The sequence below is a fragment of the Mus pahari genome, chromosome X (genome assembly GCF_900095145.1).
Source record: "Mus pahari chromosome X, PAHARI_EIJ_v1.1, whole genome shotgun sequence".
Lineage (NCBI taxonomy): Eukaryota > Metazoa > Chordata > Mammalia > Rodentia > Muridae > Mus > Mus pahari.
In genome coordinates this window covers 31,511,756-31,523,246 of record NC_034613.1, presented here as the reverse complement: position 1 = coordinate 31,523,246, position 11,491 = coordinate 31,511,756, and the positions used below count along the sequence as shown (strand labels likewise).

At 42.0% G+C, this 11,491-nt stretch overlaps 2 pseudogenes; one reads left to right on the top strand and one right to left on the bottom strand.

The window, feature by feature from the left end:
* Positions 1-1,686: 1,686 nt before the first annotated feature.
* LOC110313780 lies at positions 1,687-3,336 on the top strand (annotated as a pseudogene).
* A 5,545-nt stretch (positions 3,337-8,881) lies between these two features.
* Positions 8,882-11,491, bottom strand: part of LOC110313779 — a 16,277-nt pseudogene continuing 13,667 nt past the window's right edge.

The window sequence follows — 11,491 nt, the reverse complement described above, 5'->3', positions numbered from 1 at the left end:
CCTGCCTCTGCCTCCCAAGTGCTGGGATTAAAGGCGTGTGCCACCATGCCCGGCTCTCAATGTAATTTTCAATTACTATAGATGAAAAAAGCAAGATATTCCATGATGAAAGCACATTTAAATAATATCTGTCTACAATCTAGTCCTACAAAGATACTAGAAAAAATTCCAAGCCAAAGAGGTGAACTACACCAAAGAAAACACAGGAAATAAATAAGTTCGCACCAGCAAAACTAGAAGAATGGACACACAACAACAACAGCAGCAACAACAACAACAAAATAATAGGAATAAAAAAAACTTTGGTCTTTCATATCTTTCAACATCAACAGAATTGATTCCCCAATAAAAATGCACACACTATCAAAATGGATGCAAAAACAGGATCCATCATTCTGTTCCATGCAAGAAACATCTCAATATCTAAAATAGCCATTTCCTCAGAGTAAAGAGCTGATAAAGGAGTTTTTAAGCAAATAGACCCAGGAAGCAAATTGGAGTAGCCATTCTAATATCTAATAAAATCGACTTCCAACTAAAATTAATTAAAAGAGATACAAGATTCTTCACACTCATCAAAGGAAAAATCTACCAAGATGACATCTCAGTTATCTACATCTATGTCTCAAGCACAAGGGTATCCACATTTATAAAAGAAATATTACTAAAACTTAACTCATACATTGAACTTCACACTTTAATAGTCAGACACGTCATCATCCCCATCTCACCAATGGACTGTTCATCCAATCAGAAACTAAACAGAGAAATAATGAAACTATCATGTTATGACTCAAATGCATGTAACAGATAGCTACAGAACATTTTACCTAAATGCAAAAGAATATACCTTCTTCTCAGCAATTCATGGATTCTTCTCCGAAATTGACCACATACTCAGTCACAAAGAATATCTCAACAGGTACCAGAAAATTGGAATAACCCCCTCTATCCTATCATACCGACCAATAACAGGCCCAACTTAAGACCCATGCCATGAGAGAGCCTACCACTGACACTACTAATGATATTCTGCTATACTTGCAGACAGGAGCCTATCATAACTGTTGTCTGAGAGGCTACACCCAGCAACTGGTGGAAACAGATGCAGAGATCCACAGCCAAACATTCATTGGAACTTGAGGAATCCTGTTGAAAAGGAAGAAGAAGGATTGAAGGAGCCAGTAAGATCAAAGATATCACTAGAAAACCTACAGAATCAACTAACCTGAGTCAATAGGGACTTGGGAATTGAACTGCCAACCAGAGAGCATGGGATTAGGCTCGCTGCACATGTGTAGCAATTATACAGCTGGGTCTTCAGGTGGGAATCCTAAAGTGGGAGCATGACTACATTGCCCGACTTTGAATACCTTTCATCTATCTGGGATGCCTTATCTAGCCTCAATAGAAGATATCCCTAGTCTTACTGCAACTTGGTATGACAAGGCTGGTTGATATCCATCTGAGGCCTCCTCTTTTCTGAGGAGTACAGGAGGAGGAATTGATGGAGGGATAGGAGGTAAGAGGAAGGGGCTGGAAGAAGAGGAAGGAGGGGAAGCTGAGCTAGAGATTGGGTTGTAAATCAAATAATTAGTAAACAAATGAAAAATAAACATGTTATAAAAGATATTTGGGGCTCAGCTTTCCACCACATACAACTCACTCCATCTCTTTGCATGGGCCATGTCCTTCAGAACTCCAGGGTCAGGGGAAGAGGCCAAGCTCTCTCAGTGCGCTCTGAACATCATGCCAATCACTCCTTCTGTATAGAACAAGATACCTTTGGTGAACTGAAGGTCCCAACTGGTAAGTATTATGGTGCTCAGAATGTGAGATCTACGATGAACATTAAGATTGGAGGTACAGGGCTGGTGAGATGGCTCAGCAGGTAAGAGCACCCGACTGCTCTTCCGAAGGTCCGGAGTTCAAATCCCAGCAACCACATGGTGGCTCATAGCCATCCATAACAAGATCTGACGCCCTCTTCTGGAGTGTCTGAAGACAGCTACAGTGTAGTTACATATAAAAAATAAATAAATCTTTAAAAAAAAGATTGGAGGTACAACAGAATATGTACAAATCCCAGCCATTAAAGCTTTTGGCATATTGATGGGAGCTGATGCTAATGTAAACCAAAGTTATGGGCTTGATTAAAAAATTGCTAGTGCAGTAATGAAGGCAGCAGATGAGGTAGCTGAAGGTAAACTAAATGATCACTTTCTTCTTTTGGTGTGGCATACTGGATCAGGAATCCAGACAATCATGGATGTAAATGAATTCATTAGCAACAGAACAATTGAAATGTTAGTAGGGAACTTGGCAACAAGAAGCCTGTGCACCCTAATGACCACATTAATAAAAGCCAAAGCTCCAGGGAAACCTTTCCCACAGCAATGCACATTGTCACTGAGGTGTAAGTTCACAAGGTCCTGTTGCCAGGACTATATAAGCTGCATGATGCTCCCAGTGCAAAATCCAAAGAATTTGTGCAGGTCATCAGAATCAGGTGGATTGACACCAGGAGGCTGTTCCACTCTTGGGCAGGAATTCAGTGGTTATATTCAACAAGTCCAGTATGCGTATGCGACACTGAGAATAAAAGCCATTATGCTAAAAATCTATGAGCTCAGTGCTGGAAGCACTGCTGTTGGGACAGGATTAAGTACCAGGATCTGTTTCACAGAAAAGGTGGCTACAAAAGTAGTAGCACTCACAGGTTTGCCTTTTGACACAGCCCAGAATGAGTTTGAAGCTCTGGTGGCTCGTAATGCTCTGGTGGAGTTTAATGAGCCATGAACACTCCTGCCTACAGTCTGATGAAGATAGCAAATGATATTCACTTCCTTGGTTCAGGTTTCAGAGAGCTTATCTTGCCTGAAAATGAGCCAGGGAACAGCAGCATGCCAGGAAAAGTGAACCTTACTCAGTGTGAAGCAATGACCATTGTTGCAGCCCAAGTCATGGGGAATCATGTTACTGTTACTGTTGGAGACAGAAATGGACATTTTGAACTGAATGTCTTTAAACCAAGGATTAAGAATGTGTTGCACTTGACTAGGCTGCTGGGGGGTGGATGCTTCAGGGTTGTTCACAGAGAACTGTGTGGTGGGTATCCAAGCCAACACAGAGAGGATCAACAACACAGAGAGTCTTGGATGTTGGTCACAGTTCTTAATCTGCATATAGAGTATGACAAATCATAGAAGATTGCCAAGACCACACACAAGAAAGGATTAACCTTAAAGGAAATGGCTATCAAACATAGCTATCTCAGAGTAGTTTGATGAGTGGGTAAAACCCATGGATATGGTGGGTCCAAAGTCCTTTCAATAAATTTATATTAAATAAAATTTATATTAAATAAAATAAATTTATATTAAAATAATCTTGAAATTTAATAAAAACATAATTTACAGCAAGCTTTCTCTATAAGATATAAAACCAGACAAAGACACTACAATCATTAAATACAGAGTTTAAACCTCCTGATAGAGAAATCAGGCCACAGAAACAAATAAAATGCATTCAAGGGCCCAAAGAGATAGGTAAGTCAGTAAGATGCTAACCAATCTGGCATGAAAATCTGAGTTCAATCCATAGTACCCATATCAAATTCACAGTGGTGTTTGAGGCAGGTAGATCCCTCCAGCACATTGTATAGGCAGCCTGACCTACTAAGTTAGTTCTAAGCCAAAGAAAAAAACCTGCCTCACCAAAAGTAGTGTTGTGCCAGGGAAATGTTGGTGATCCTTCAAAACACAGACAGGAGCCAATCAGATACAACTCATAGCAGGATCTTAATTCTATTCCAGCTAGTTTGGGCCCTTCTAATGTACCACCATCACACAGGATGGTTTGGGTGGTGGAGCCCCAAATGTCTGTGGGGTAAGGCTATTTTACAGTAAGCAGCAAGCAGGGAGTATGTGTGCAAGCATCTAATCCGAACAATATTGTGGCCTTTAACTTATTTGACTGGTGTTTAGAGTCATATCATAAACTTAACTCTTGTTCTCCTCTGCATTGGTGTTCTTTAGGCAGGGGGGTGGAGTGGACTTGGAAACTGGGAATGCAGCTTTGTTGGGGGAATAACCTGGAGATGCTTGTCTTGTTGAGGGTGTAACATGGAAACACTGGTCATGCTGGGGAGTAGCGTAGAGACTGGAGCTAGGCTCAGGTTTTGTTGCAGGGTATACTGGCTGGTTTTGTGTGTCAACTTGACACAGGCTGGAGTTATCACAGATAAAGGAGCTTCAGTTGAGTAGATGCCTCCATGGAATTCAGCTGTGGGGCATTTTCTCAATTAGTGATCAAGGCGGGAGGGCCCCTTTTGTGTAATACCACCCTTGGGCTGCTAGTCTTGGGTTCTATAAGAAAGAAAGCTGAGCAAGTCAGGGGAAGCAATCCAATAAGTAATCCCTGGCCTCTGCATCAGCTCCTGCTTTCTGACCTGCTTGACTGAGTTCCAGTCCTGACTTCCTTTGGTGATGAATAGCAATGTGGATGTGTAAGCTGAATAAACCCTTTCCTCCCCTACTTGCTTCTTAGTCATGATGTTTGTGCAGGAATAGAAACCATGACTAAGACAGGGGGCAACTTGGAAACTAATGCTAGGTGCCAGCCTGTTAGTTTACCTGAGTTCAAACTCAGGTCAGGTGTTGTGGATAGCCCTGGGGCTAATTATATTTGATGCTAATTCCTTTCTCCTGTGAGGGGCTGCAAACAAGGAATGAGTCAGCACTCAGGTGATTTCCTGTAAACTTGCTCCCCACCATAATTTGTAAAATAAAGGAGAGCTGTTGATTGGGCAGATAATGGGAAGGTGGAACAGAAGGTGGGAAGAGAGAAGAAGGAGAAAATGGGAGACAGAGAGGATGCAGAGGAGAAGGAAGAAGAAAATCGGAGCAGAAGCACCTGGCCTGGAGAAACCACAAGTTATAAGGGGTCTCGTAGATGGAGAAGATGGTAGTGTAGTGGTAGATTTGTCCAATCTAGGCACACAGCATGTATTCATATTAACTGAGTTGTGTTTTCATTGCCTGGGCTTATTTGGGTTGGAGATTTACCTCAATAGTCAGGTTCTCTAAAAATGGAGTCTGAATTTAAAAGCTTTGGCATCTCAGTAGTGGTCAGCACCTGAGAAATGACTTTATATGTGGGCTCCCAAGCCAGATGAAGAGTTATGTATAATTCTGCTAGTACTCAGGACAGCTCTCAGAGAGCACAGCAGGAGTGGATCACTCCCTAAGCAAATCAGGCTTGGACCTACTAGAGTCCTTTGAGACAAAGGCCATGTCACTATAAAGCTGGATAGCCTTTTGTTTTCCCACCAGAGAATTGGGTTCTCAGAAATTATGTGACCTGAAGTCTGCTAATATAGCTGATATGATTTCAAAGTCCTTGCCCAGGCTAAAGCTCTTCGTTTCTTGTCCTCTTCCCTCCCCTTCCTTCTGAGCAGTGAACAAGTTATCTTCTGACTCAATCTCCCAGGCCATTTATACCTGCAATACTCACTGCTACCTCAGACCCTGCTCACGATATCCTCCACATCCTGAGATCACCAGTGTACAATGGCCAATCAGGAGGGGAACTATATCTGGCACTGAAACAGGGACCCTCTAGGACTTTCATGAGAGAGTGAGTGCTCCCCTCTGAGGGCCACTGGCGTCTTGCCTTGCCATCTAGATCTAAGGATCAGCTTGTTCTTCCTTTCTCCTTTACCATTGATTTGAGAGGCATTGAGGGACTGATTACTGTGAAAGGGTAAATGATGTCTTTCTCCCATAATTGTTGGATATGCCCAGGCAATTATACAAGATCAGAGACACCTTCAAACGTGCCCATAATGGAAAACACACCTTGGCTTTCCCTGTTTATGATCAATCCACTTGTTCTCAGCCCCTAGCCTTACCAGATTATCCCTACCAGGCCAATGAATTAAAATTGCTTAGTCAAATGGTATGAGGTATTCATTCCCCTTGGGCCAAATCCGTTGTCCTGAGCCTTTGTGCCTCCCTTAATATACCACAGGACTGGTGAGACATCTCTTCATCCTCTTTGCCTAGACCCCTTTTCCTTCAGTGGGAGGCTTTATATAGGAATGATTGTCTCCAACAGATCAGGAAAAAAATCAAAGTTAAAACCAATAAAATATACCTTGGAGGTTTGTGCTCCATAGGAGCAGGACAGGTACCCAACCTCCAGGGTAGTTTGCTCAAGTACTTCTGTGTGTTCTTTTATTCCTCTGGCAGAAAACCAAGAAAACCCTCTCTGACATTGATCTTAGAACAAAAATAAGCCTAGTATGCAAAATCCCTGATGATATGGCTAGAGAAATCTTCCTTAAAAGCATAATTTGGGAGGGCATGACCTCAGAACACCAATTGGCATGTCAGGGTTTGAAAAATGAAGGAAGATCAAATTGTGGATACCCATGTGAGGAGATACAGAGAAAAAAAATTCGAGCAGAAAATGAAGGAAAGGCCATCCAGAGACTGTCCCACTTGGGGATCCATCCCATATACAGTTACCAAACCCAGGCACTATTTTCAATGTCAACAAGAGCTTGCCTGATATAGCTGTTTCCTGAGAGGCTCTGCTAGTGCTTACAGATACAGAAGTGGGTGCTAACAGTCATCCATGGGACTGATGCCCCAGTGTAGGGAAATTCCAGGACAGGGAAGCAGGAGTGGGTAGGTTAGTGAGCAGGGGGAGGAGGAAATGGGATAGGGGGGTTTTCAGAGGGGAAATGAGGAAAGGGGATAGCCCCCACACCCCTAGAGATAGGGTCAACCAATCTAGGTAAAGGTCACCTACCCCTCCCAGGAATTTCTCTAATCTACTTTAAATTGGTCCTGTGAGATCACCTGGACATCTCCATTTTGGTAAAGTGATACATCCCTGTATTATGGACTTCTGCAGAATAATTTTTTTGTTGTTTTTGAATACTATTTAAGTCTGAGGTATTATTTTTTGGTGAATCACAGACCCTTACAAAAGAATTCTGGGGAATGGCAGCTATTATGAGACCTATGGACCATCAACAAGAACGTGTAGATCTAGCAATCCCACTAGAGGGACCCTCTTCTTTTCTCCATATTCCTAGCCAATACTCCACTATTGGCCATAGATATTAAAGACTGTTTTTTCTCTATTCACCTACACCACAAGGATCGTCAGTGTTTGCCTTTTCAGTCCCTCAAATGAACAACAATGGGCTTGCCTCCTGATATGAATGGAGAATCTTCCCCCATGGTATGGCCAGTGCCGGAAAAGGTTTCTGCTGCCTTGAAACCACAGTTAGAAATGGGAATACATGTATATCATTATATGGATGATACCTTGTCCTTGGGAGAAAAAAATGAAAATCAAAACACTTTACCCAAAGATCTCAAAGATTTATTGGTTCCCTACTCTAGCCAAAATAATATTCAGAATATCCTCATATAAGATACACATCATCTCCTCCCTACACCTTATTGGGAATGGAAATTTCCTTAAACTCAATCTGTCCTCACAAGCCTGTTGTCATATTTCTCCAGATACTAAATCTCAATTCCATCCAGAGTTTATTGGAAAACTCGACTGCTTCCAGCCTACAAAAGTCCCACAACCTCTTTTTGACCTCCTAAAAGAATATACTCTCCCCAGTCACACACACACACACACACACACACCTCCCCCCGCCACACACACCAACACTCACTTCCAAGGCCAAACTGGCCCTTTGCAAGATTAATGAGTTGCTCCAGGCCATATTCTTGACCTGATACAGACTAGACAAACCTGTCTAGATCTTCATATTCAACTCTTTCCTTGCCCTTGTGGGGGCACAATATCAACCTTAGGGAGTTTTGGAATGGCTCTACAATCTTACTAGTAGCATTCCCAGACTTGTAACAGAGATTGATACCTTGGCCTCTATGATAAAGCTAGGAAGAAACAGGGCCTTACAAACCCTGGGCAAAGAACCAGACATCCTTGTGACCTACTTCTCTCTCAGATATTTCACAGTGACTTAAAAATCACCCCCGTTTTGCCACCAGCCTAATGGGGGTCTCTGAGAAAACCAATAATCATCACTGATGGGGTCAGGGGGACAGGTAGCTGTAGTCATGCTTTCTACCTGGAGATCAACCCCCAACTATTCATTTCCAGAAGCATGATGGCTCTCCCTCCCCCCAATTCAGGAAATTCTATGCTGTCCACATAAGGAGGAAAACAGCATTTTCAGCTTATTTTCTGACAAATGTGTATGCTCTTAACCTACTATCATGGCTCATCAGATCCTTTGTCCAGTTAGATGAAAAATCTCTCTCCCCACTATTCCTGAAGTTTTCCAATCTGGTTCAAGGGAGGGCAACTCCTGGTTTTGCCCAAAATGTTTAATCTCATACACTCCTACCTGGCCCTGTATCAGAGGGAAAACCCAGCTGAACCAAGTTGCCAGCTGCCACCACTGGTCTGTAAAATCAATCTCGGCTCTCAGAAATGGCCTATTTCAAAACTTAAATAATCGTCTCATCACTGGTATAGGTGTTCCATGGGATGAAAAGTGGAAAAGAATGGGATTCTTGGGTAAAACATATCCCAATGGTCATGCTGCATATTCTTCTGCTGATATTCATATCTCTAAACTGCTGATGCAGGCCTCCCAGTTCACACTAAACTATAAATATATTCTTGAACAGAAAACAAAACTGAAAAGAAATGCACAATCCACCCTGTCCTGGATACAATATGTTCAATATGTCACTGACCTGCTGCCCCTTACATCCCATCCCAATGCCTCTGAATCCTTCATTTGTACTTCTTTTCTGTTTCCCCTCTTAGACAATGTACTTACTAATACTACTCTGCATGTTTTCTCCTCAGACTCAGCTCACTCCTTTAAATGACCCTTATAAGTAATCTCCTTTCTAGAGGGGCCATCCACAGTCTTCTGAGTAGCAGTGATGGCATGGACCGTGGTCATGAGCCCTTCTATGATGCCAAAGTTGTCATCAATGACCGTGGCCAGAGGAGCTAAGCAGCTGGTGGTGCAGGATTCATTGCTGACAATCTTGAATGAGTTGTTCATATTTCACATGATTCACACCCATCACAAACATGAGGGCATCGGTAGAAGGGACAGAGATGATAACCCTTTTGGCCCCACCCTTCAAGTGGGCCCTGGCTTTCTCCATGGTGGTGAAGACACCAATAAACTCCATGACATACTCAGCACCAGCATAACCCCATTTGATGTTAGTGGGATCTCTCTCCTGGAAGATGGTGATGTGCTTCCAGTTAATGACAAGCTTCCCATTCTTGGTCTTGACTGTGCTGTTGAATTTGCCATGGGTGGAGTCATACTGGAACATGTAGACCTCTGGAAATCTGTGGCATGATTACTGTGGGGCTGCCCAAAACATCACTGCATCCACTGGTGATGCCAAGATTGTGGGCAAGGTCATGCCAGAGCTGAACAGGAAGCTCACTGGCATGGCCTTCCGTGTTCTTATCTCCAAAGTATCCATTGTGGATCTGACATGCCTCCTGGAGAAACCTGCCAAGTATGATGCTGTCAAGAAGGTGCTGGCCCCCCTGCCAGAGGAGAGGTGTCCGCCAAAGAGGGCTCTCACTGCCTAAGCTGGTATGGGATCCATCTTTACTCTGGGTCACACAGACTCCAGTCTTCACTGGTGAGTGTGGACTGCAGAAGTTACACAGCTTCTGGGACAGACAGAAGCAACACAACTTCTGGGACAGACCCTGTTTCAGGCTCCAGACATCCGGGCACCTTCCCCACCAGAGGAAAGAGAACTTGGGCACAACAATCAAAGAAAATGCAAACCACAAAAAGATCCTAACTCAAAACATCCAGGAAATCCAGGACACAATGAGAAGACCAAACATTTGGATAATAGGAGTAGATGAGAATGAAGATTTTCAACTTAAAGGGCCAGAAAATATCTTCAACAAAATTATAGAAGAAAATTTCCCAAACCTAAAGAAAGAGATCCTCATGAACATAAAAGAAACCTACAGAACTCCAAATAGACTGTACCAGAAATAAAATACCTGCCAACACATAATAAGCAGAACAACAAATGCACTAAATAAAGATAGAATATTAAAAGCAGCAAGGGAAAAGGGTCAAGTAACATATAAAGGCAGGCCTATTAGAATTACACCAGACTTCTCACCAGAGACTATGAATGCCAGAAGATCCTGGACAGATGTTATGCAGACCCTAAGAGAACAAAAATGCCAGCCCAGGCTACTATACCCAGCAAAACTTTCAATTACCATAGATGGAGAAACAAANGTATTCCATGACAAAACCAAATTCACACAATATCTATCCATGAATTCAGCCCTTCAAAGGATAATAAACGGAAAACATCAACACTAGGACAGAAAATACATCCTAGAATAAGCAAGAAAATAATCCTTCAACAAACCTAAAAGAAGCCAGTTGCAAGAACAGAATCCAAACTTTATCAACAAAAATAACAGGAAGCAATAACTTTTCTTTAATTTCTCTTAACATCAATGTACTCAATTCCCCAATCCATAGAAATAGTCTAATAGACTGGCTGCACAAAAAGGACCCAACATTTTGCTGGTTACAAGAAACCCACCTCAGGGAAAAAGACAGACACTACCTCAGAGTGAAAGGCTAGAAAACAAATTTCTAAGCAAATGGTCCCAAGAAACAAGCTGGAGTAGCCATTCTAATATCAAAGAAAATTGACTTCCAACCCAAAGTTATCAAAAATGACAAAGAGGGGCACTTCATACTCATCAAACTTAAAATCTACCAAGAGGAATGTTTAATTCTGAATATCTATGCTCCAAATACAAAAGCAGCCACATTCATTAAAGAAACTTTAGCAAAGTTCAAAGAACACATTGCATCTTACACAATAATAGTGGGAGACTTCATTACCCCACTCTTACCAATGGACAGATCCTGGAAACAGAACCTAAACAGAGACAAATGGACACTAACAGAAGTTATGAAACAAAAGGATTTAATAGATATCAAAAGAACATATTATCCTAAAACAAAAGGATATATATTCTTCTCAGGACCACATGGTACCTCCTCCAAAATTGACCATATAATTGGTCACAAAACAGGCCTCCACAGATACAAGACTATTGAAATTATACCATGCATCCTATCAGATCACCATGGACTAAGGCTGATCTTCAATAACAGCATAAATAATAGAAAGACAACACTCACGTGGATACTCAACAACACTCTACTCAATGATTACTTGGTCAAGGATTAAATAAAGAAAGAAATTAAAGACTTTTTAGAATTTAATGAAAATGAAGCTACAACATACCCAAACTTATGGGACACAATGAAGGCAGTCCTAAGAGGAAAACTCATAGCCCTGAGTGCCTCCAAAAAGAAACTAGGGAGAGAATGTACTAGCAACCTGACAGCACACCTAGAAGCCCTAGAACTGAAGGAAGCAAATTCACACAAGAG